At 36.9% G+C, this 25,091-nt stretch overlaps 1 long non-coding RNA gene across 1 annotated transcript; it reads right to left on the bottom strand.

Moving 5' to 3' along the window:
* Window positions 1-2,084: 2,084 nt before the first annotated feature.
* LOC145820414 (uncharacterized) lies at window positions 2,085-24,310 on the bottom strand. Its single transcript, XR_014361905.1, has 3 exons — window positions 24,158-24,310; window positions 23,605-23,651; window positions 2,085-2,517 (listed from the first exon to the last, which is right to left on the bottom strand). It is a non-coding gene; the product is annotated as an uncharacterized LOC145820414 (long non-coding RNA).
* Between the last annotated feature and the right edge of the window lie 781 nt (window positions 24,311-25,091).

Here is a 25,091-nt window from a genome sequence, read left to right on the forward strand (position 1 = left end):
CTTTCTAACTCCCTCTATTACCCCTCTGCCTGTTCTTACTTTTGCCTACCACTCTCTAGCCCTCCCCCACACTGCATGGCCCTCCCCTGCTCCCTCTACCACGACCCCAACCCCCCTTCTCTGTCTCTATCTCCATATCTCTATGTTAAGGTTTGAGAAGGAGGAAAGGGAAAGGAGAAGGAGCTTTGGGAGGGAATGAAAGGTGGGAAAATGTTCGGAAGGAGGTAAGGGCATCGGAAGGGAAGATGGGGCATGGAAGGGAGAAATTTTTGTATGCCAATAGGATATCACGTGGCAGTACCTTCCACGAATTACAAATGTATACGCCCCATATTATTCTCCAAATACCTAACATAAATGTAGTAGATCCTACTATTAAAACCAATCATAATAGTAAAAGGTACCACATTGTATATACCCTATCCACATATAAAAATTCTTCCATTGAAGGTGTTGAGAGGGGAAGGAGATGAAGGGTTGAGGGTGATGGCAGCGCAAAGGAAAGGCGCAATAGAAGTGGCAATGGCTAGGTCAATAGGGTTAAGATTGTAATTAATTGGAGTGTTAAAAAAAATAATAAAATTTTAAATTTAGAAATAGGTTGTCAACAATAATTTTGGAATGCTTTAGAGGTTCCAGTACGAGACACAAAACATTAGTCATGCCAAAACTTTGGTTAATTACTTTTGTAGTCCCCGAAAGTATGTAATTTGTGTTACTTTGAGCAAATTGGGTCATTGGGCAATGTTTTGCAGCAGATCAATAGAGATTAGTTTTGCCATGAGTTCAATCTTAGGATTCCAAACATTGCCTATAGTTCCAAGTAAAGATGAGTTCAAATTGGCTTTAATCTGGTTCTTGCAATGAAGAACTACATGGATAATGCAAACTAAACTAATGATTTTTGTTCAAAGTTAGTTGAAGGTTAGGCGAAGTAGCAATCAAGCCTTGGTTTTTGTTGACAACCTCCAAGCAAAACCATTATTGCCTTATTTTTTTTAGAAATTATGACCATTCCTTCTAACTGCTACTTTCAAAGACAATGTTCTCTGGGGTGGAAAATGACTAAACTCTTAAATTCTATGATTACCTAAAAAGATCAAATAAATTAAAGAATAGCTGCTAACTCTTCCATTCATATTTAATAATTGCAAAATCACCAAACTTGGCAGAATTCAAAAGTCAGCCAATGTATTTTTTATTTTTTTATCTGATTGCAAAATCAACTGACTTGCAAAGGAAATGTCTAGTCATTTTTTCCCAAAAGAGTAGTTGATATATTGGATGGAAAAAAAAAATTAAAAATAAAAAATGATTTGGCATCAAAGTCACCATTTTCTCCTAATTTGCAGTTTTTAAAATTTATAGTGGATTCCAATTTTACTACAATCTATGATCTCTACATATATATCAGCATCACATCCTTGCTATCATCATCATCTATTAGGTACCCCTATCTCTATTCCAACATCCTTGCTATCATCATCTATGAGGTACCTCTTATCTCTATTCCAAACTCCCTCTGCCACATAATCATGGTTCTTAGATAGATTGTGTGATAAAAAAAATAAAATAAAATAAAATAATAAAAAAAAAAAAAGTGATCTGAAACATGGGAGAATGGGAGAGTGATAGAGAATCAATTTACCAGGTAAAATCTCATTATTTTCTTTATGAAATACATATTTCTAGATTGCTAAAAGCCAAAAACCTTTGGTAAAAAAATAAAATAAAAAAAAGTGTCTTTTAGTGTCATTTTCAAAGGTTTCTAATGCAGTGACAGCAGCATCATAGTGGGATAGAGAAGTCAGCGAAGAAGGGAGTGAAGAGGAGGGTAGGTTTGGGTTAGGAGGTATAATGCTCAACTGAAATGGACACTTCTAGTAAAATTTAAGCATTTCCAAAACTTACTGAACACAAGGAAAATATAACAGAAAATCATTTTTTTTAGCTCAGTTGAGTTCAGTGGGTTCGGTTTCATTCAGTTAAACTCTCACACCTACTCCCTCTACCACATAATCAAAGTCAGACAGATTGTGTGATAAAATAAAAATAAAAATAAAAAGTGATTTAAAACACTGGAGTGAGATAGAGAATCCAGTATTCCCTGGTAAAATCTCATTGTTTTCTTCATCCACTACATATTTCCAGATTGCTACAAGCCAAAAACATTTCAATACAAACTCTAACTGTAATGGACCAAACCCTTGAATCCTTGAGATGATTTTAATGGTGGAAGCACCGATATAAAACTAAATAAATAATTAACCACAATAATAATGTTCTCAAGAATATTGTAGGCCACCCATATGAGATGCCACTTGTTCATGTTTGGCACAACAAGATCAAATTGTTTCTCCAATTCTCCCCATTGCTGCCTTCACCTCTTCAATCTGGTCGCACAAAGCCTCATGCACAGAACTTTGAATTTGAGCAGGCACACCTTGGACAATTGGGTGCTAGCTCAGCATTGGACCATCCACCTTCTCTCTCCATCACCATAGGCCTTGGCTAGCACTGCAACATTTGATCACTAGAAAATTAGAGTTGTAGAGAGACAGAATAATGGGGGAAGATACAGAGATATCTATACTATTATATAAAAGCCTACAACCAAGTTGGTATAGACATGTAACATTTTGTTGATTTCTGAAAATGGCCACAAGAACAGTTACTTAAAAACAAGAGCAATTATGCCTGACTCAATTTATTATATCGAAAAGAACAAAAAAAACACAATGGGTTGGATTGTAAATTTCATAGCACAAACATGATCGTTTCAATTGCACATGTATGGTGGTGTTTGGAAAGTTTGGGACTTGGGTTTTTTTTGATTTTTTTCACAAAAAGACAAACTTTTTACAAAACCAAAAAAAACACATCCAAATAAAATATCACATCCAACCCCATAATCATTTCACTTTTTCTCTTACAAACATCACATCCAACCAAAAAAAAAAACCCAACTATCTTCCCAAACACAAATTTTTTTTTCTCCAATAATATCCTACAACTAAAAAAACCTACATAAAAACTCACTTCCCAAACACCGACTATATGTGCTTACCCTCGTAGTATATTATAATTATACACACTTAGTGGAATGGAATGGTTGGATACAGGGGTGTGGGTGGTTTCCAGAAAACTTTGGCCATCTTCCGTCAGCTCTATGACCGGCTTCGGTGATGGGATGGTCACAGACTCACAGCCATGACGTCCAGTGGTAACACTCTAGCCACCAATTTACGCAACCTCCTCTCACCACCCCCACCTCCAGCAACTCACCAAACATGCTTCTTTATTTTTACATTAATTTATTTTCAAAACATTTGTGTACCACCAAACAGGATTTTTATTTTTGTTTTTCATGGAAAAAAACAAAAACAAAAACAAAAACAAAAACAAAAACCTTATTTCCTGTTTTTGAAAACAAAAAACTGACGATGTAATAAAATGACACCTAAATGCTTATATGTTGTCCAACAATAGTTCGAAAAGAACAAATTAGCAACCCAGGTACAGACTAAGATTAAATAGAAATATATCCCTCTGAATGCCTAGTTTCAACCTGGCATGAAATCATGGTTCCTCTACCTCTGCAGTATAAGCTAGCAAAAGGGAGCACCAACTTTTCACAAATTTCATGCACAAATTCTGATTACTAAATATTTCATCACTGGGATATGGGAAGTACAACAGCAAAGCAGAAGAAAGCACCAAATAAATGAGGGTTAATTACACGGACCTCCCCTGAGGTATCTTACAATTACAGGACCTTCATTGTGGTTTCTAAAACGACAATTACCCCTGTCGGCTTGATGGCATTAACATTGCTACTAAATGACAAACATACCCTTCCATAAAAAATACTAAAAATTCCAAAATAAAACACTCATCTCTTATCACAGACATCACCGCACATAATCCCATCCCCCCATCTTCACTCAGCTATCACTCTCTAAACTTCACTCCATGGTTCCACTCCCCAACAACCACCTCCACTCCATTCCATAAGTTCACATTGCAAAAACTGAGAAGGTAGAGCTCTGCTTCACATTTCAATGGCAAGGAGTGCACAGTAGCAGCTACTCTGAATCATTGAGGTGGGTTTGGGTCTCTCTACTCTCTCTACATCTTCCCCTAACCTCACCACCCCAGCCCCATCACTATTACCAACCAGCAATCCTCCCTTCCCCCTCCACCACCTCCATCAAAAGCCACCCACCACACCCCCTCCACTCAGTTCATGATGGCTTCGATAGCTTCCACCAACGCTAGAGAAGAGTTATTTGGGCTGCACACCAGGTGTTTGATGAATTATTGCAACCATTTTCCTCACCTAAACCACGTGTTTGGCCTCTCTCTCTGTTTTTCTGTGCACGAGACGTTTGGCCTCCCACAGTTGAGGTGGAGGGTGGTGCTGGAGTTGCTACACAACATATCAATATGGGTTTTGAAGATAACATATATATAGATGTATATATATGCCTCTGTGTATGTCCGAGCCACAAAGAAAAAAATTCAAAACAAAACTAAGGATATATATATATGTTGAATCTGATTAGTAAAGATAAATATTGAATATGATTGAAATTTAATCTAATTCGTAAATGTAAATCTTGAATATGATTGAATTTAAGTGTATATACAATTTTTGTAAAAAACAAACCACTTTGTATGATAACAAACCAATTAGGTAACTAGATCAAATTTTTCTTCAAATTATGTTGAATGGATTAACAGAATCCCTTTGATGGAATCTTGCAATCTTAACTAGACAATTTTCTGTAAATGAAAGTTTGAAGAATCATTATGTTACACAAAAGAGAACCTAGCCCAGGATTTGATGACTGTCCGGCCTCTCTAGCTCTAGGCTTTTTGGTTCTAGGAGCCACGATCTGATTTTACTATCAAGGAACAGCTAGAGAATGAATAAGCAAGGCCGCCACTATGAAGAAATCAATGTTAAATCAATGACCAATAGGCGCTGAGGTTGATAGAACTATTTAAGGATGAAACATAACAAAGGAATATGAGGAAGTTAACAAAAATTAACTCAGGTTATGTTGAACACAGCAAAAAAAATAATAAAATCTTGTGCCATGAACCGATGAAATCAGAGAGAGAGCAAAAAAAAATTGATTGCAAGTTATGTGAAACAAAAAAAAACTACTTTTGGCAGGAACCTGTGAAACAAAGGATTAAACATAGCACAAAAAAAAAATTGAAATGGTCAGAATTATTGCAAGTTATGTGAAACAAAGTGAAAAAAAAATTGATTTGACTTCTTTTGGCATGAACTTGTGATAGCAAGAGTCAAAAAAATATATAGACTTCAGATTTAGTGTTCACATGATTAACAGAGAAAGACTTAGTTTTTTTTATAAATAAAAAAATAAAAAACTACTTTTGGCAGGAACCTGTGAGAGCCAAAAAAAATTCAGAATAAAAATTCAGAGTTATGCTACAGTGTTATAGAATTTAGATTTAGTACCCACAAATTTCAGTAAAAATAAAAATAAAAAAAGATTCAAGACAGAGCTTAAGTATGAACAATCTGTGAGACATGGAAGTATTTGGCAAGAATATGAACAACATCAAGCTTTTTGAACAAAATCATGGAAGTATTTCAAGAATAATCATCAATCAAGAATAAAATGACCATTAATCAGTTTGGAACAAACCCACATATGGATGTATGACCCCAAAAGAAAAAAACATCAAATCTAAAGCAAAATCAAGGGGTTAAGGTAAAGAAACCAATGAAAATACAGAGATTTACCTTAGTTTACACAAGAAATTGATAGAGATTGAGTTTTTAGAGGGTTTGGCAGATGGAGTTTGAGCGATATGGAGATTAGGGTTTACATAGACGAAGGAGAGAAAAGAACAGGAATAGAAGCAGTCGGTTTTGGGGCTTTTAAAACCTGCCCAGGTGGCCACCGGTCGACCACTCTCCTGTGCTGCGGAGCTCCTGTGCTGGTTGCTCAAAAGTGGCTAGGGCTAATTTATGTGACGTACACAACGTATAAATGTATATGACAGGCCCAATAATTCAGCCAGAGGATTTAAGAGCATAACAAGTATGGTAGGTATATGTAACTCAATATGTATGGTAAGTGAAGGAAATGCAACAAACAATACTTGAGTAAAAATGTATGAGTATTTTGAAAGCATTCAACTGATATTTATGATTCCAAATTAATGCAATAGTATTAATTCCTCAATTTGAGTAAAACTTCAATTTTGCAATCTCAACAAAATCAATATGTAGAATTCGACGTTCCAAATTCGCCACGAATAAAATTAAAGCATGTCTTGCTTAGGGATTTTATGAAAATATCTGTCAATTGCTGTCAGTGTTTACAAATTTAATAGCAATATCCCCTTTTTGAACATGATCTTTTAAAAATTGGTGTCAAATTTCAATATGTTTTGTTTCAGAGTGTTGAACCGGATTTTTGTTTAAGTTGATAGTACTAGTATTATCACATTTAATAGGGATATAATCATAATGTAAGTCAAAATCATCTAATTGTTGTTTTATCCATAGAACTTGGGCACAACAACTTCCGGAAGCTATGTATTCAGCTTCAGCCGTTGATAAAGCAACAGAATTTTACTTTTCCCTAAACCAAGATACTAATGAGTTATCAAAAAGTGACAAGTGCTAGTAGTTTTTCTATCAAGTTTGCATCCGGCAAAGTCGGCATCCGAGTAACCAATCAAATCAAATAATACACCTCTAGGATAAAATAAATCCAAACCCAATTTAGGATTGTAGGTTAGATATTGAAAAATACATTTAACGACAGTGAGATGAAACTTTTTTGGACAAGATTGAAATCTTGCACATATGCAAACAACAAACACAATATCGGGTCTACTTGCAGTTAAATAGAGAATTGAGCCAATCATACTTCGATATTTTGTTTGATCAATGGACTTACCCTTCTCATTTTTGTCTAGCTTATTGGAAGTATTCATTGGTGTTGTGGCTACTTTTGATTCATTCATACCAAACCTTTTAAGTAGGTCCTTTATGTACTTAGCTTGGTTGATATGGATTCCTTCCTTACTTTGTTTGATATGAAGTCCAAGAAAATAATTTAACTCCCCTATCATGCTTATTTCAAATTCACCTTGCATAACTTGAGCAAATTTTTTACACAAAGATTTATTAGTTGCTCCAAAAATTATGTCATCAACATATATTTGCACAAGTAAGATATCATGATTTTTAGACTTAATAAAAAGCATAGTATCAATTTTTCCTCTTGAAAAAACATATAGAAGAAGTAGGTTTATATGAACAACACAATCTGAAGCTTTTTTTTTTTTTTCCACTTCTACTATGACAAGTTCATGCCAAAAGATGTAAAATCAATTTTTTTCACTTTATTTCACATAACTTGCAATAATTCTAAACACTTCAATCTTTTTTGTGATATGTTTTATCCTTAAATCCTCAGCGCGTATTTTTTTTTCCCTCTGACTTCATCGGTTCATGGCACAAGAATTTTTTTTTATTGTGTTCAACATAACCTGAGTTAATTTTTGTCAATTTCCTCATATTCCTTTGTTATGTTTGGTAAATTTTTGGTAAATTTATCAAGTTGGTCCACTCCATCGGTTAATTTTTTCCTCATATTCCTTTGTTATCCTTGCCTTGTCTGTCTCTTTTACTTGCACCTCAAGCACTCTCACACGAAGAAGAGGACAACTTCACCCTTGACTCTTATGTCAAAGGAAAATTTATTGAGTTTGATGTTCCCACTTTAGCACAAATCCTTGGGGTTGAGCTAGGTGATCAACAACATTACTTTCAAATTGATGAACAAATAGCTCAACGAGTTGGTTGTATTACTGAAGTTTATTCTACTATATGCACTGGCAAAACCACTGGCTCCCATTTACTTGCCAAACACCTCAAACCCCATCTTCGCATTCTCCATAGATTTTTATTAGAAAATGTCACTCCTAAGGCCAGCCATTGTGATGTTCTGTTATACTGTTTTGAGGTTGGTCATCATATTGTCGCATACTCTCGTGACAAATCTTTACCTTTTGGAACCCTATTAACCAAAATTTTAGAACACTTCAACATCAGTTTTTCAAATGAGCATGACTCCAAAATAGCCTCTGACATAAGTGAATATACTATCAACCGGGTTAGAGAAAGTGATGTTTTGCATAGCAACTTGCATGTCCTTGATGCACCTATAGAGGATCCTCAAGAACAGAATCCAAATACCATGCCACTACCGCAACAGCCTCCACCTCCTGCATATTGGACAGATTTTATGGCTATGGAACAAGAATGTTATAATCAGTGCCTTCAATGGGAACAACAAACATCCACACAACTGGCGGATTTCGAGCAAGCTCAACACTTTTTGATTCAGCAAGTCAGTGACTTGAACACCTGCATTGATCATATGGAGAGCCACGTTGATGGCATCTATCAGCACTTCTATCCTCCACCTCCACCTCCACCTTCACCTGATGATACCTTGTGAACTCCATTTCTTATATTGCTTTTGATAATGTCACAAGGGAAGAAAATGTGGCGATCTTTTTTGTTTTGGTGATCTTTTCGCTTTTCCTTAGGAACATAAGACATAAATTTTCTAATTCTAGTAAGTTGTGAACAAGTAACTTTAATTAATCTAATTTATGTTCACTTTTACTTAAACTGATCTCTATTGCTTTTGAGCTAACATTCTATTAAGCAAACATTCAAGGGGAGCATGACTTCAAGGGGAGCTTTCCTCATTTTATACAAATCAAAACATCTTGGTGTGTCATCATAAAAAAAGGCGGAGATTGTTAGATATTATATACTTTTATGATGTTTATTTAAATGTTTTGATTTATCTTAAAATGATTTTGAAAACATGATTAATAGACTTAACCATCTCATTTCATTCCTCATACTAATCATGTGTCTGAAGCTCAAAATGATCACTAATTGGATGATCTGAATCTTTTTGTTACTAATTGATTATGTTTGAGCCTGTGCAAGATGATTCATATATTAAAATTAATCTATGTCATTAATCCAATCTCATTGTTTTTGAGATCAAATATGAGCTTAAACAGATGGTGAATGAAGCATGGAACAACAGGAGAATAGCAGTAGTCAAGCCCACAAGGGGCCGGACGTCCGAGCGGACGACCGACCATGGCATTTTGGCCCAGTTTTGCTTCTGTTCAATTTTGCTTCGCTCTAGACGTCAAACAGGCAATATGCTCGATGCCCGCGGTAGTCGCCCTTCACGATCGAGATATGAGCGGACATCCGAGCAAACATCCGGGCGAATGTCCCTCAAGAACAAAACTTCGCTCAGGACATCCGGGTGGACGTCCCTCTGTTCAAAGCAGCATCTATCAGAAGATGTTGTGTGTTGGTTTTTGGCTCAGTGACCTATCATTCAATGGACAAAACACACTTGGGTGACAGAGATACTCTGAGAAATTAATTATATATCATCCTCAACCATCACCAACCCATCATTCAACGAGAAAAAAGAATGGGCTCTGTTAAATTTAACAGAGCTCTCAAACTCTGTATATAACAGAGCTCTGAGCACTATTGCAAAGCACAAGAAGATCCAACGTCCAAAACATTTTCTTCATTCTTCGTCAATCACATCTTTCTTCATCTTTTGAAGTGTTCTTCATCTGTATTTCCTCTTTCCTCAAAAATTATCTTGAGTTTTATCTTTAAGCCCATTTACCTGTGAGAGGTCCCTTTACTGATATAACACAAAACTTCAATCTTTGTAATATTTCTTGAGAGAGTTTCATTACAGCTTTCCTTGAAAGCAAAAACACCATATCAATTTGTAAGAGTGTAGTACACACAGTGTTCTTGAAACCTTGAGAGTGATTGAGAATCATCTGAGGATTTCAAGGCTCTGAAGGCTTGTAAAGCCTGTGTAAATTTTGTGGAGGATTGCTCTATTTTTGAAGAGGTTGTTAGTACCCCTGTGAAGCTAGAGAAATAGTGAAAAATCTCAAGTGAAGCTTGAGGAGTAGATGTAAGCTTGGTTAAAGCTGAACCACTATAAATCTATTTGTCTTCACTTCCCTTATCTCTTTACATTTCATTTACTGCTATAGTTGATACTTTTATCTGTTGTTGAGTTCATCTCAAGTTCTTTACCTTTCTACTATAGCCAACTGATATTTTATTAAAAATTCATTTTCCATAACTATCTGATATTATTGTGTTAATCATCTAACCTTCATTTACTTTTCAAATATAATATTTCAAATACATTCATTGCCATAATCTACTTCTTCTTACCATCAGATATACTTGCTATATTTGTTGTTCGTGTTTAAATTTTTATTAGGTAATTGTTAGCATTTTAATTGTAGAAACTAATTCACCCTCCCCTCTAACCCTCCCCTCTAACTCTCCCCTCTTAGGTTGTCTTTTGGGTAACAATTGGGTATCAAAGCCTAGACTCTTGTAGGTTGTCTTTTGGGTAACAATTGGTATCAGAGCCTAAATTCTTGTATAAGACTTGACCATCTTTGAGTTTTGATCTATGGCAACCACTGTAGAAGGGCAAGCAACAAATAGACCACCTTTGTTTGATGGTAATAACTATGGCCATTGGAAAGAAAAGACCTCATATCTTCAAGCCACGGATTATGCCCTATGGATCATTGTCACTGAAGGCCTAAAATCCTGACCAAATTAGTAGACAATATTAGCATAACTAAAACCGAAAAAGAGAGATGAAAAAGATCAAAGACTATTACAAGCAAATGCTAAGGCCAAACTCACCCTTAGTTGTGGATTAGATTCCAAAGAATACAACAGAATTTCTGATTGTAACACTGCCAAAGAAATTTGGGACAAACTTGAAGTTACTTATGAAGAAACCAACTAAGTTAAAAAATCTCATATTGACATGCTTGTTCATAGTTATGAATTATTTAAGATGAAATCTGATAAATCTATTTCAAGCATGTTTACTAGTTTTACTGAAATTGTAAATTCTTTGAAATCACTTGGAAAAACTTATACTAACAATGAGTTAGTGAAAAAATTCTTAGGTGTCTACCAAAGAATTAGGAAGCAAAAGTCATTGCCATTATAGAAGCAAAGAACCTCTCTACACCAGGATTGGATGAGCTCATGGGTTCTCTTAGGACTCATGAAATCACCATGAAAGGACATGAAGATGATGAGAGTAAAAACAAAAAAGGAATTGCATTCAAAGCCTCATCCCATGAACTAGAAAATGAAGACTGTAGTGAAGATTTAGTAGAAATCTCAAAAAGTACTGCAAGAAAAGCAATCATAGAGGAAGAAAACCTTTTAAGAAAGAGTACACCAAAGATGACATCCAAAAAAAAGAAGCTATTATTTGCTATGAGTGTAAAAATCGAGGACACATCAAGATAGATTGTCCGAAATTGAAAAAAGATAACAAAGAATACAAAAGAAACAAGATGGATATGGTAGCAGCATGGGGAGGGAGAAAGTGATGATGATAGTTCAAATCAGTGTTATTAAAGGCGATAGGTGCACCAAGGCGCCAAGGTCTCCTTCGGCCTAGGCTCAAGGCGCAAGGTAAGGCGCAGGCTTCACCAAATTGAGGAGCACCTTGTATCGAAAAAAATATATAATTTAATATAAGTAAACAATTTAGGGTTCAACATAAACAAAATGAAATGTTAAATATTTAATATTTTTTAGAGATTAGGAATTAGGCTAATTTTTCTTTTATCATTAATTTGGGGTTGAATGCCTAATGTATTGGCATCTGTAAGAGAGTAAGGATCTTCTATAGTTACACCATATTAAATCAATGGTCAAATTTTAAACAAAACCAATTAAAGCAACAATAAAAAAAGCCCTCAAGACACAAGCCTTAGGCCAGTCAAGTGCTATCGAAGTCGCCTGGCTTGAAACATTACAAGGCGCAAACCTTGGGCCTAGACGGGACTTGGGCCTAGGCGCACAACTAGGCACACCTTATCGAAGTCGCCTAGCCTGGAACACTACAAGGCCCAAACCTTGGGCCTAGATGAGACTTGGGCCTAGGCGCACGCCTAGGCGGCTTTCAATAACACTAAAATGAATATCCACTTCTATATGTTTTGTGCTCTAATGGAGAACTGAATCTGAAGCTAACATAATTACAGACTTATTGTCACAGAACAAAAGAGATGAGATATTCTCCTTAAAGCCCAATTCTGCAAGAATAGATCTGACCCACAATATCTCAGAAGTACCGCGTGCCATAGCACAGTATTCAACCTCAGCGGAAGATCTAGAAACAACTACATGTTTCTTACTCTTCCATGATATAAGATGATTGCCATAGAAGGTACACAATCCAAAGGTAAAGCGTCGGTCAGTTTTGGAGCCAGCATAATCAGCATAAGTGAAACAAGACAACCCAGACTGCAAGCCTGCGGAGAAGAATAGCCCTAAACTAGGAGTAGTCTTCAAATATCACAATGTTAAGTTTTTGTTATTGGCAATCCCGTTTGACAAAACTTATTTCAGTTGTAATTTTATTCGATCTTTTATTTCAGTGAGGCCATGAATATTTAGATGCGAATCCAACCCAAATTGTGCCTAGACAGAGGAGTTTGTGATCTTAATCCTTTCATGTTTTCCACTTCGTTGACTAAGTACAGGGATACCGCTTGAGCGGTGAAATGTGCGCTCGAGTGGTCTGCGCGATCATGTTTTCTATAAAGTGCGTTTTCGTTATTTTTGGGGTTTGGGCGGTCTAAATTTTATAGAGAAAGAAAAAACAAAGTTTTTATATTGAAGACTATTTTATATGAGTTTCCTTAGTGTATAGAAGGTGATCGTTTGATCAACGAACTCCAGATTGTCGAACATCAAAGGTTGGTATTATTGTTTCGTTTACAAAAGAGAGAGCTGTTCTTTGGTGGATTCCAGGGAACTTGAGCCTAAAGCTTTGGTGGATTCCGGAGCGGCTCATCATCATGGATTCGACATCAGCGTTGTGGATTCAACGTTAAACAAGACAATTCCAAGGTGAAGACAGTAGTGGAAGAGGCACATTTAGGTCGGTTCAATTCGGGCATAGATTCACTAGGTAATTGAGAGTACACTAGTGTAATTCCTTTTTATCTTCTTAGTGGATTGTTTTGTTACTTTGGCCCGTGATTTTTTTTATCACAATTGGAGGCGCTCCAATTGTGATTTTTCCACTTAAAATCGTTGTGTCAGTTTGTCTTTGATTCTTTGATTCTTTGATTGTTTGATTAGGATTGTCATTCGTTATTTAAAATTGAAACAAAATCACAAATCAATATATTGGGGTTTTTTATATTTTTCACACGGGATATGATAAACTACATCAAGATGAGCTGTATGAGGTGCATGCATAAACTGACTCACAACACTTACAGCAAATGTCAAGTCTGGTCTAGTGTTGATCAGATAAATCAATCAACCTACTAAACGCTGATACATACCCAAATCACTTAATAACTCACCAATAAGCTTCAGATTAGGATCCATAAGAGCAGAGGTACGTTTACAACCCATCACACCGGTATCTTGAAGAAGACCCAAGGTATACTTCCTTTGAGACAAGGAAATCCCTTGGCGAGAATGAGCAATCCCAATACCAAGAAAGTACTTGAGAGGACCTAGATCTTTGACATTAAAAACATGGCTACGATCCTTTTTAACTTGAGCAATTCATGTAGCATCATCACCAATAAGAATAATATCATCAACATTGACAAGCAAAATGATGCACCGTCCATTTGCTTGTCGCCTAATGAAACAGGTATGATCAGAGTGACATTAAATGAAACCCATAGACAAGATAACCTTGCTGAACCGACTAAACCAAGCTCGAGGAGACTATTTCAAACCATACATAGATTTGCGAAGACGACACTTTCCAAGCATACTCCCCCTCAAGTCGAAAACCGGGTGGAGGATCCATATAGATAGTCTCAAGTAATTTTCCATGTAGAATAGCATTTTTGACATCAAGTTGATGAAGAGGCCAAGAATGATCAGCTGCTAAGGAAACAAGAAGTCGAACAAAGGTCAACTTTGCCATTGGCGCAAATGTAGCTCCAACATCTTGGCCACGGACTTGGGTGTAGCCCTTGGCAACCAAACGAGCTTTATAGCAATCCACAGACCCATCAACAAGATACTTAATAGTGAATACCCATTTACACCTAACCGTCTTGGCAGAATGAGGCAACGAAACAAGCTCCCATGTCTGATTGTGTTCTAACGCATCCATTTCAGCCTGCATAGCTGCCACCCACTTCGGATTTTGGAGGACCTCAAAGACAGAGCGAGGGATGGAGACAAACTCAAGTTTGCCTAAAAAAGAGCGATAAGAACCTGTAAGACCATCATAAGAGAGATACCGGGAAATAGGATAATTAGTACTACAAAGCCAACCATAATGGGATGGGGGGCGACGCTCTGTGTCAAGATACTAAGAGAAACGAGTAGGTGCAATATGAGAAAGCGACTTACCTGACCTGAGAGGAGAAGAAGAGGTTGGCGGGGGCCAAAGGCGACTGGTGTAAACCTACAGAGGCAGGTCAGATGGAAGAGATGGAAAAGGGCCAGGAACAGGGTAATTATTCTAAGTGTTGGAGATATCTGTATCAAAGAAGGGAATAAGACGAGTAGAATGAGACTGGGGAGATGGTGGAATAGCACTAGGAACCTACAAAGGAATGTTAGAACCAAAAAACAGCAAATCCTCACAAAAAGTAACATCTAAAGAATTATAAAAATGCCGAGACACTAGATCATAACACCAATACCCTTTAGATAAAAAGGAATACCCTAGAAAAATGCAACGAATAGACAGCAGTAAGAACAGCTATATGCGAGTAACTTGGGAACATTCATACCACGAAGAAGACATCGAACCATAGACATAATATGGCGAACGTTCAGCCACCCCATTTTGTTTAGGTGTACGAGGACAAGTGAGCTGCTGGAGAATACCCACTTGATTAAGGTGGAAGCGAAAAGCATTTGAGGTGTACCCCGCCCCCCCCCCCCCAATTATCAGAGCGGATATTCCGAACAGCAGACTTAAATTGGGTCATTTGTAGAAACTAAACAAAAATGGGGAAAATCTCGTATTTACACCGAATAAGATAAACCCATGTACATCGAGTGTGGTCATCAATAAAAGTTACATAATATCTATAGCCGAACAAAGCAAGTACAGAAGATGGACCCCAAACATCAGAATAAATGAGATCAAAAGCACACGGCGCACTAGTCATGTGAGGAATATAATGATGACGTGTATGTTTAGCCAACTCACAAACCACACAATGAAAATGAGAATCGTTACAAGCCTTATTTAAAGACGAAAAAAGTAAATATAAATATTGAAAGTTTGCATGACCTAAACGGGCATGCCATAAGGCTAAAGTTTGACTAAAAAAAACACAAGACACTGAAGTAGGCAAAACAGACACCTGTAAACTAGATAAAGGAGGTGGTGGTGGCAAAGGAGGTGGGTCCCTGAAGTAAGACAGCCCATTGCGCTCATATCCACTGCCAAAAATCCTCTTCGAATTCAGGTCCTGTAAAACACAAGAAGTGGGTAAGAAGATGACGGTACAATTAAAAGTCTTGGCAAGACCACTAACAGATAACAGATTATAGGCAAATTTAGGAACATGAAGAACATATGAGAGAGATATATCAGGAAATAAAAAGACAACTCCCTTATGGGTCAGAAGAGAGAGAGCCATCAGCAAGACAGATAGTTTGATCCATAGTAAGGGGGACCGAAGAAGAAAGAAAAGAAAACTCACTAGTCATATGATCATTAGCCCCCGAGTCCAGAACCCATGTGGGACGAGTAGACCAAACATGGAAAGTAGTAAAAGTACCTGTGGCAAGGGTAGTTGTGGATGGGCCCGACTGATGAGTAGTGAGAGAGCCAAGATGGGCTTGAAGCTGACCAATCTGAGTCTGAAGAAGATGTAGGTCGGGAACACTAGATGGCACTGTAACAGGTACTGATTCCACAATAGCCGCAGTGCAAGTGGTACTATGATTCTGAGCAAACCGTTGCTTCAACTCAGGGTGAAGCTTGAAACAACAGGCCTTAATATGGCCAGTTAACCCACAATGGTGACAAGTAATCTTCCCGAAAGAACTGCAGAAACCAAAGCTAGTAGCAAGGGCCATCTAATCGGGAACAGGAGAAGGCTCTAGGATGGTAGTGAAAGCAGACTGAACCAAACAGCAACGATGCTCGTCACTATCAATAGTAGCAAAGGCCTCATATAAAGATGGCATAGGTGAGGTGTTCAAAATCTGAATTCAAAGAGACTCAAATTCAGGTTTTAAACCCATAAGAAACTGGTAAGTATGCTGTCAGTCCAAACGTTTAGAGACAATAGGTGCGGCCTCCACTGGAAAGTCGCTCAAGGGCTCATATTGAGTCAATTCCTCCCGCCGAGCCAGCAAATACCCAAAGAACTTTGCAACCGAGAGTCCCAAAGCTGTCTGAGAAACATGTGAGATATCCTGATAAAGCTCAAATATGCAAGCATCATTATGAGCATGAGCATACATCTGAGTAAGAGCCTTCCATAGACAGGGAACTATGTCACAATACATGAACATGTGATAAATCCAATCTTCCATATAGTTGAACATCCAGCCTAAGATAATACAATTATCAATATCCCACTGTACACTCTTAGGATCATCATCAGGAGGTTGGGCTTCAATCATAAGGAGCCAATGAGACTTGCCTTTGCCCCCCAAACACAATTTGAGGGAACGACTCCATGCAGCAAAATTCTTCCCATTCAACAAGAGACTCGTAATACAATGAGCCGAAGCTTGTTGAGAGGGAAAATCAAACCCAATCAATTTACCAAGAATAAGAGATGCATCAATCCCACTAGAAACGGTGGAGTCAGTCATGCTAACAATTGTTAGAATAGTAAAGAGAGGGGAAATAATATGTATTGTATTGAATGATAGAAGGCCTATATATATAGGCTGAGAAAGAGTATCCTGTTAAAAATCTAACTATGAGAAAGAGTATCTTATAAGAGACCTAAGGATAAGCATCTTGAGTTTGGAGAGAAAAACTAAAACATGAAATAAAACTAAATAAAATAAAAGACAAATAAATTGCAAAATCTGAACGGGAGCACAAGGGCGCTTAAAATAGATCAGAGGCCGAAACTAAAGCCAAGAGATAGTTTATGGTCGTGTCGAACCATTGTAGGAACTGGCTGAAACTAATGCCAGCATAGTTTAAGGTCATGTCGAACTAATGCCGAGAGACTGTTTATGGTCATGTTGGACCATTATAGCAGCTAACCAGAATCATTGTTGGGACAGTTTGAAGGGGTCATGCCGGACCGATGTAAGAGCTAACCAGAATCAATGTTGGGATATTTTAAAGGGGTCATGCCGGACCGATGTAAGAGCTAACCAGAAAAATAATTATTTTGCTTATTAGAAAGTGTGCTATACAATATTGAATCAGTGATTGACACAATCACAGATTATATACATAATACTAAATATAAAAAGATTCTATATACTTTAATTTCTATATTCAACACTCCCCCTCAAGCTGGTTTGAAGATATTCAACAATCGCAGCTTGCCAATGGATGACTAGAAGCCGAAAAACACTCAACGGCTAGTTCAAATAAATGCTACTGAACAAATCTGGTAATCCACTAAATAAAAAAAAGTCAAAAAGTGCTTAATATATCAGCACCACACCCTAGAAAGGAGGAAAAAATAGGGACTGAACTGTCCTAAAAGAACTGCCAAAGCGTCTATGGCTAGGAAATACTCTGGTCGGCAACCAACAAGACCCTGGTCAGCATTAGAGGCCAGAGCTAATGCCGGCAGATAATTTATGGTCATGTTGGACCGTTACAGGAGCTAATCGGAATCAATGTCGGGACAGTTTGAAGTAGGGCTGAGCAAGGAATCCGTGAAATCCGTAATCCGATCCAGTCCAGTCCAATCCGATAGGTTTGGATTGGTTTTTTGAATCCGTGGTTCGGTTCCGGATTGAATAATTAAAAATCCGTAGTTCACGGATTGGTTCCGGATTGAATCCCACGATTCCGGATTGGAACCGATCCGGACCGTATACAAATAGTCTATATTTTTATTATACATCCTCCCCCATAGTATCTTTTCTTATTCTATGTAAAATCTAAACTCAAACCTAAAATCGTATAATATCTTCTTTTATTACTTTTGTTTGTTAGTTTTAAGTTTTAATTTGCAATGGTCTAAATACTTATGGGGAAACCAGTTTTCTTATGGTTGTTTAAATTCTAGAACAGTATGTCGTTATTATAGAAAAACATGTTGCTATTATGGAACTAATATAGCGCCATGTTTATATTTTTATGAAATTCAAGTGTTATATATATATTTTTGTTATTTAATTATGTGAATCCGTGGTCCTAAACCGATCCAATCCGTATTTAAATGGATTGGTTCGGATTGGTTCCATGATTTAAACGGATTAGATTGGTTCCAATTTTTTAGGAACCGTAAATAACGGATTGGTCCTGGTTTTATCCCAATCCGGTCCAATCCGGACCATGCTCACCCCTAGTTTGAAGGGGTCATGCCGGACCGATGTAAGAGCCAATCGAAATCAATGTCGAGACAGTTTATAGGGGTCATACTGGACCGATGTAAGAGCTAACCAGAATCAATGTCGGGACAGTTTACGGGTAATTTTTTTTTTTTTAAATAAGGAAACAATAACTTTTCTGAGTTGACGGCGGAACCCTATGCTTTTCGACGCCGGTCGCTGGTTTTCCGGTGATCGATTTTTTTAGAAGAACTTGTTTGCTTTGCTTTCGCTTTTGCGTTTCCGTTTCCATTTCCTTGCGATTCTTTTCCTTCTCGTCCCTTGAAGATGATGAGCAAGTGAACGTGATCGATGACCAAAACTTCTTTTTTAAATCAGAACACTTCTTTACTTTTTATATATAAAAAATTAACTTTTCAACATCATCCCAAAACATCACACTCCCACAAGGATTATACATGACAATGGACCGCAGAACCTATTAATATCTCCATAGCTAAAGAAGCAAAATCATCAATGGTGATTGGAACAAAGGCACAGGAGCTTAAATTACAACCCTGAGGACATAAGGTTCAAAGTTTTGGAAAATCCATTAAGGGCACAGCCCTAGACATCCGACCAATCCTTGCCGGTAGGGCAAGAAGGTCTCCTTCATCATCTCCTCCGCCTGTGCTCTATTCACACTGTAATGCAACTCGTGAGCCAACGGCGGAACCCTACGGTTTTCGATGCCATTCGTTGGTTTTCCGGCGATCGGTTTTTTTGGGAGAACTCGTTTGCTTTGCTTTTGCTTTTGCTTTTGCGTTTCCGTTTCCTTGCGATTCTTTTCCTTCTCGTCCCTTGAAGATGATGAGCAAGTGAACGTGATCGATGACCAGAACTTCTTTTTGTTGCCTCTACCTTCGCTTTTGCTTCTGTACAATAGATCCTTGAAGAATATCCACTTCTTCGAGTTCCTTCCAGACGATGAAGACCTCGAAGACGAAGCAGAGCCAAACGGTGTTGTATCGATCGACGGAGTTTCAGCGTCTTTGTTCTCAGAATCATCCAACTCCAGAATGCGATGATGATGAGAGGCCTCATTTCTTCGTGTTCTTGCCATTGGAACTGTGCTGTTCGTTGTGGTGACATCGACCGGATCTGACCATTCAAGAACAACTCGTCGGCCGAACTCATATCACTCGGTGAGAACCCATAAGAAAATTCGAACTCGAACGAGCCAGACTCAGCGTCGTTGGTGTCGCCATTGTTGGAGGAGTGAAGGTTGATGTTTGGTTCGCCATTGTTACGGTTTGAAAAGAGGATTATCTCTGTCTAATTTTCCGTCTGAGAGAGAGAGTTGGGGTGGGCTTAGGGAGACTCATTCACAAAGCTCTCTGTCTAATTATTGTGTCCAACAAGCCAGTCAAACTTGTTTCAGTTCCTAAACCCACCCCAACTCTCTCTCAAACGGAAAAACCCCACCTTCAATGTACTCAACTTTTTACTCTTTATTTTTTGTTTTTTTTTTTTCCTCTTATCATTCACTGACATGTGTCAGTGGGGATTGTGGTTGTGGGGGTCCTTTATGATTTCTGCTCTCGAACTCACACCAATAATCCTCTTTTCAAACCGTAACAATGGCGAACCAAACGTCAATCTTCACTCCTCCAACAATGGCGACACCAGCGACGCTAAGTCTGGCTCGTTCGAATTCGAATTTTCTTCTGGATTCTCACCGAGTGATATGAGTTCGGCCGACGAGTTGTTCTTGAAAGGTCAAATTCGGTCGATGTCACCACAACGAACAGCACAGTTCCAATGGCAAGAACACGAAGAAAATGAGGCCTCTCATCATCATCGCATTCTGGAGTTGGATGATTCTGAGAACAAAGAAGCTGAAACTCCGTCGATCGATACAACACCGTTAGGCTCTGCTTCGTCTTCGAGGTCTTCATCGTCTGGAAGAAACTCGAAGAAGTGGATATTCTTCAAGGATCTATTGTACAGAAGCAAAAGCGAAGGTAGAGGCAACAAAAAGAAGTTCTGGTCATCGATCACATTCACTTGCTCATCATCTTCAAGGGACGAGAAGGAAAAGAATCGCAAGGAAACGGAAACGCAAAAGCAAAAGCGAAGCAAACAAATTCTCCCAAAAAAACCGATCGCCGGAAAACCAACGAACGGCGTCGAAAAGCGTAGGGTTCCGCCGTCGGCTCACGAGTTGCATTACACTGCAAATAGAGCATAGGCGGAGGAGATGAAGAAGAAGACCTTCTTGCCTTACCGGCAAGGACTGGTTGGATGTCTAGGGCTGTGCCCTTAATGGATTTACCAGAACTTTGAACCCTGTGTCCTCTGGGTTATAATTTAAGCTCCTGTGCCTTTGTTCTAATCACCATTGATGATTTTGCCTTTTTAGCTATGAAGATATTATTAGGTTCTGCGATACATGGCGATCCATTGCCATGTATAATCCTTGTGGGAGTGTGATGTTTTGGGATGATGTTAAAAAGTTGATTTTTTATTTTTTTTATATATAAAAAGTAAGGAAGTGTTCTGATTTAAAAAAGTTAAAAAAATTAAAAAGTTAATCTTTCCAAATTACCTCAGAGTCTCTCTCAGTTATGTAATATTTTATTATAAAGTAAATTATTAAATTAAGTTTGTATAAGATTGCTATTCATCCTAAAAGTGTTTAATTATGATTTTTTTTAATATAATTTCTTATTTTTTAAATATGACAACGGAATAGGTTGAGGTCCGACGAGCGGCCAAGGCAAGGCTGCCGCCTGCCGGTAAGGCGAAGAACACAAAGAGCTTAACCTATAGCTTTGATACCATGTTAGAATAGTAGAGAGAGGGGAAATAATATGTATTGTATTAAATGATAGAAGGCTTGTATATATAGGCTGAGAAAGAGTACCCTACTAGAAATCTAACTATGAGAAAGAGTGTCCTATAAGAAACCTAACTATGGCAATACCTAATATATCTAGGAAATCAATACCTAATATATGCAGAAATATATACCATATATACATTAACAACAATCACAGCGAAGCAAACAACCAGCCAAATCACAACAAAGGCCGGGAAAAAAAACGACGTACTATAAACGCTACCGAATACACCGGTAGCCGAACACAACAGAAAAACAATCTAAAAAGTGCTAACCACATCAGCACACAAACCCTGTAAGGGTAAAGAGAGAAGAAAAAAACACCCCGAAAAGGAAGCAGCACTAGACCCAAGGCAGGGAGGGTCTAGTCGGCACCTAAGGAAGCTGCGATAGTGAGGAAGAGGGACTACCGAGGGGCTGGGAAGGAAGAGGAAGGGCTATCAGGGCTTGAGAAAGAAGAAGAAGGGCTTTCGGCTTCAAATGATGAAGTAGCCAACTTGTGTCTCATGGCTCTAGGAGAAAAAGAATCCACTCAAGATGAGATAACTTTTAATTATGAACTTGAGAGTGCTTTTAATGAATTACGTGATGAGTTTAGAAAAGTATGTACTAAAAATAATGTGTTAAAGAAATTAGTAGCATCCTCATCTAACAATGTAGATGAATTGAAGAAAGAAAACCTTGTTTTGAAAAATGACCTTAGCACTATTTCTAATGAGAAAATTTTCTTAAAAAACAGCGTTGATGATTTAAATAAAACTCTTGAAAATTTTGTAAAAGGAAGAGATAACCTCAACAAGTTTCTTGGTAATCAAAGATGTATTTTTGATAAAGCCGGTATTGGCTATGATCCCATTAAGAAACAAAAGAACCTCAAAACAATTTTTGAAAAAACACCTCCTATGACACACCCTCATATTACTTGTCATTATTGTAAGAAAAAAGGACATTATATCTCTACTTGTCCATTCAATAAGAATATGAACATGGGAACTAAAAATATTTAGGTGGTAAAAGGAACTAACAATACCAACCAAAAAGGACCCAAGAAATCATGGGTACCAAAATCCAACATTTGATTATCTTATTGTAGGTATGCCTTAAGTCCAAAGCAAAAGACAGAAGATGGTACCTTAATAGTGGATACTCTAGACACATGACCAGAGAAAAATCATTCTTCACTACTCTATGATCCAAAGATGGAAGATTTGTCACTTTCGGAGACAACAACAAGGGAAAAATTATTGGCATTGGTAGCATCGGTAGCATCGGTATCTCTCCTAACCCTTCTATTGAAAATGCTCTCCTTATAAATGGATTTAAGTATAATTTACTTAGTATTAGTCAATTATTTGATAATGGTAATTGAGTTATTTTTGATAAATCACATTGTACAATTAACAGCACAATTGGTCACAAAACACTATTTGTTGGTAATCGCCTTGATAATGTCCATGTTTTTCATCTCAATGATCTCTGTGCTAGTGATGTCAAATGTTTATATGCTATTAGTGATAGTAGTTGGTTATAGGATAGAAGACTTGGTCATGCTCAATTGCTAAACTTTTGAGAAAGGATTTAGTCGTTGAACTTCTAAAAATTAAATTCGAAAAAGATCGACTTTGTGGTGCTTGTCAACAAGGAAAGCAAACCAAAACATCTTTTAAATCAAAATCTCGTATTTCCACTATTATACCTTTACAATTGTTGCATATGGATTTATTTGGTCCCTCAAGAACATCTAGACTTGGTGGTAAACATTATTGTCTTGTTGTTGTTGACAATTTTTCAAGATTTACATGGGTTATGTTTTTAGCACACAAAGATGAGACATTTTCTTCTTTCACTAAACTTTGTCAGAAAATTCAAAATGAAAAAGGTTTTCTTATTATTAATATTCGAACCGACTATGATAGAAAACTTGAAAATGAAAATTTTGAATTATTTTGTGATGAGCATGGTATTGGACATAATTTTTCAACACCAAGAACCCCTCAACAAAATGGTGTTGTAAAAAGAAAGAATAGAACCTTAGAAAAAATGAGCAGAACAATGCTTTGCGAAAGCACATTATATGATCAGGAAATCAAAATGATGGTTGATGGACACATACCAGGGAAACAAACTTGCATTAAAGATGCCTCCTGCTCAGAATGTTACCTGATTCATCCACAAAAAATAGGGGGAAAGAAAGAAAAAAAAAAACGAAAAACAAAAAGTAAATGTGAGGATTATTACAATAGAGTTTAGGTTAATGATCAATAACTAGATGTAATTCAGGAGATCATATTTTGAATTTAATGGACTGTCGATTGAAATAATAAAATTTGCTAACTAGTTCCAAATGTCTATGAATTTGGTAATCAATATTTTGCAGACAACATACATATCCAAATCCCACTCTTTTTTAGTTGTTCTAACCACATAGCAACTCATATCCCTTTTCCACAATTATTATTAGAATGAACCCAATTGTGAAAACATAAAGAAATACCCAGTCCTGCGAAAGATTCAAGAAAGGCTTGTTTCAATTGCAAGACACCAACAAACAAACAAACAAACTTATATTATATACTACCATGTCTTTGACGACAAACAGTATACTACCCACTATTCAGTAAATAGAGAGAGAGAGAGAGAGAGAGAGAGAGAGAGAGAGAGAGAACCATCTTTTTGACGAGCTGCATTTTGCGGTGGTAACTTGTGGCGGCAGCTCTATTTAGGGTTTTGATGAGCACTGTTAGCTTATAGATTCTGAGACAGAGAGACAGTTTTATATATGAAAACTTTTGCTGGTTTGTGATTAATTTCACTATTTTTTATTTATAATAGTTTTCCTTAATATATATACAAAAATGATTTGGACCCCCAATTTTTCAAACCCCCATGACCCCCAGTGTTTTCTTATTGGCTGGAATTTTTTTTTTTTTTTTTTTTTTTGCCTATCTGCCAATCACAATGCCCCATGTGGACTGGGGGTGCTGGGGGTCACCCCCCACTGGGGGTCCCCAGCACGGTTGATATATATAATAATTTTAGAAACATGATATTACTCCTATATGAATAATAGTTTTCCTTAATATATATAATAATTTTAGAAACATGATATTACTACATTATATAGTGTTTTATAAGAGGTGCTCATGCCATAGATCAAAGGCCTTTTTTTGTTTGGTCCGTAAGAAGTGTGTTTGGTTTGAGTTTTTTGAATTAAATTTTTTTAAAATTGAATTTTTTTATTTTCGTGTTTTTTTGTTTTTAGTGAATATTTTTAAAATTTTAAATATTTTTTTTACTTTTTTAGATGCACCTTATTTAAATGTATCTAAAAAGTAAAGAATTTGTGAAAAAATATTTTTAAAAATTAATGAATACATAAAAATACAAAAAATATACTGAATTCTAGTATTTTTTTTGTATTTTTGGTATTTAGTGAATTTTTAAAAGGTTTTTTTCAAAAAAAAAATTACTTTTTAGGTATATTTATGTTAGGTATGTCTAAAAATTAAAAAAATTGCTCAAAATATTAAAAAAAATTAGTAAAAACAAAATAAAAACACGAAAAATAAGAAAGTGAAATTTTCTGAAAAGTGTTTTTGA

Source organism: Camellia sinensis, chromosome 2, assembly GCF_055761805.1.
Source record: "Camellia sinensis isolate YWXY chromosome 2, ASM5576180v1, whole genome shotgun sequence".
In the NCBI taxonomy this organism is placed as follows: Eukaryota; Viridiplantae; Streptophyta; class Magnoliopsida; order Ericales; family Theaceae; genus Camellia; species Camellia sinensis.